This window comes from Mandrillus leucophaeus, unplaced genomic scaffold, assembly GCF_000951045.1.
Source record: "Mandrillus leucophaeus isolate KB7577 unplaced genomic scaffold, Mleu.le_1.0 Scaffold135, whole genome shotgun sequence".
Lineage (NCBI taxonomy): Eukaryota > Metazoa > Chordata > Mammalia > Primates > Cercopithecidae > Mandrillus > Mandrillus leucophaeus.
In genome coordinates this window covers 2,090,722-2,093,362 of record NW_012101310.1, presented here as the reverse complement: position 1 = coordinate 2,093,362, position 2,641 = coordinate 2,090,722, and positions in this window count along the sequence as shown.

Below are 2,641 nucleotides of genomic sequence, written 5' to 3'. Positions count from 1 at the left end.
TCAGAGTCTGATTCCATTCTTTTCTTATGACTTCAGGCCTTTCAACACATGAGTCAGGATGACTCCCCTACGAGTCATCTTGATTCATTTATTCACCAGAATGAACATTTACTGAGCATCTGCTACATGCAAAAAGCAGCACTTCAAATAAAAGCAACTGTGCTTATGCCTGATCATTCTCTATTGCTTTCTTCTGGGCCAGAACTTTGCTATGGATTATGTCCTTCAGCCTTCCTCTCTTGTTTGCTGGAACAGAAAATAAATAAGTTGGTGTTCCAACATCAAATCACCTAGGGAAGTTCCAGGTCTAAAAAAAAAAAGGTATTTATATTTCTTTACTGAAAAGCTTCTCACGTCCCTTAATATGCTCATATTTATGATGAATCTCTAACAGGAGGGAATAGAGCTTAACACATTTCTTAAATTCATTTAACCACAGGACCATTTATTTCACAGTGACCCTCCCAATCTGCATTCTTTCAAATCTACTTTAGAAAATATTTTGTGGAGGCTGGGCGCGGTGGCTCACGCCTGTAATCCCAGCACTTTGGGAGGCTGAGGCAGGTGGATCACCTGAGGTCGGGAGTTCAGGATCAGCCTGGCCAACATGGTGAAAACCCCATCTCTACTAAAAATACAAAATTATCTGGGTGTGGTGGAGCATGCCTGTAATCCCAGCTACTTGGGAGGCTGAGGCAGGAGAATTGCTCGAACCTAGGAGGTGGAGGTTGTGGCGAGTCAAGGTCGTGCCATTGCAATCCAGCCTCAGCAACAAGAACAAAGCTGTCAAAAAAAAAAAAAAAGAAAAGAAAAGAAAAGAAAAAAGAAAAAGAAAAGAAAAGAGAGAAAGAAAAGGAAAGAAAATGCTTTGTGGAAGTCCTATCTCTACCTACTCCTCCTCTGGTCAAAAATTCACTCTGATTAATACAAACTGTCTTTTGGAAATGTCCCATCTACATGAAATTCTACCCACTGGAGACTGATTAGGGAACCTTTGATTCAGCAAACACTGATTATATACAATTTAAACAGATCGCACTGGATTGCAGTAAATGGCTCTAACTTCTACATGTACAGTTGTTCCTACATAGTCAAACATCACTTATATCTTTGCAAAAAAAAGTCTCCTAAGGAACCATAAGAATTGTCACAAAGACCACATATTTTCATTAGAATTCACCAAAGCTGCATTCAGAACTTACTTACTCTTACTTTAGCCTGATCTTAATTTTGTCATCTCTTTTCCAATTGATAATACAAAATCAGGCTAGTAAAGACAAACTTGCCACAGAAAGAAATTACACCTGAGAGGCTGGCCATGAAGGCAAAGATAGAAAATCTAAAAAGTAAAGCCGAGTGCGGTGGCTCATACTTGTAATCCCAGCACTTTGGGAGGCCGAGGCGGGAGGATCACTTGAGGTCAGGAGTTCGAGACCAGCCTAACCAACATGGAGAAACCCCGTCTCTACTGAAAATATAAAAATTAGCCAGGGGTGGTGGCACATGCTTATAATGCCACCTACTCGGGAGGCTGAGACAAGAGAATTGCTTGAACCTGGGAAATGGAGGTTGCAGTGAGCTGAGATCACGCCACTGCACTCCAACCTAGAAGACAGAGCAAGACTCTGTCTCGATAATAATAATAATAAATAAATAAAAGTAGACACAAAAATTCACAGCAGGGACAATTAGGGCAGGCATGGCCCACTAAGAACCAGACCCTTGATGACTTTATTATATCATCTCCCAGAACCCCGGAGTGATCATGAAAAGCTTAAATTCTATTCTAGACAGTAGGTTACACAGAGCAGGATACTGTAAAATACATTCTGGAAAACTTTTCTTCCAGTAGATTTTTAAACGAACAAATACGTAAATAAGACTGGACGTGTTAAAAGGTCAACCTTAAATTTCCAGAGATTTCTGAGACAAGGAGCACACCATCCCATACCAATACCGGGTAAATGAGGTGTAGTTACTGTCCACACTCTTGATCACCCATTGCTTGACAAAGCATCCTGTGGTTCTGCCCTTCAGTGACCTTCTTAGCACACTCTGCTCCAGTTCCACTCAGCCCCTAGGACTCTCTAAGTCTCAAAGATCTGTGTCCAACGTCAAAATCCCTACACAGCTGACTTGGCATTATACAGCCTCCGCTGGTCATTTATCCAAGTAACTTAACAAGAGTGAGAGATCAGGGCTACGACGCATTTACATCTAACAAGTAAATGGTGATCCCCCAAATATAGCCAAGTTAGAGTGCTGGGCTGGCAGATTTGGGAGTATAAAGAGAGCTGGGGGGTCACACTCCCGAAATTGCTGTGACCGCAGCATCTCTAGGTAAGTGCTCACCAGTGCCCACTTTTTTGTTCCATGTAGCTATAGTTGCACCTGATCAGGTTACCAGTCAAGGGGGGTAGACAAGAAAGCAGTCTTTACGGAGGGCCTACTAAGTGCAAGGTCTTGTGTTGAGGACAAGGTTGGAGACAAAATGGAAAGACAAGACAACTGCCTTTCAAGAAATTTTTACACACCGGGCATGGTGGCTCATGCCTGTAATCCCAGCACTTTGGGAGGCCGAGGCGGGTGGATCACCTGAGGTCGGGAGTTCGAGACCAGCCTGACCAACATGGAGAAACCC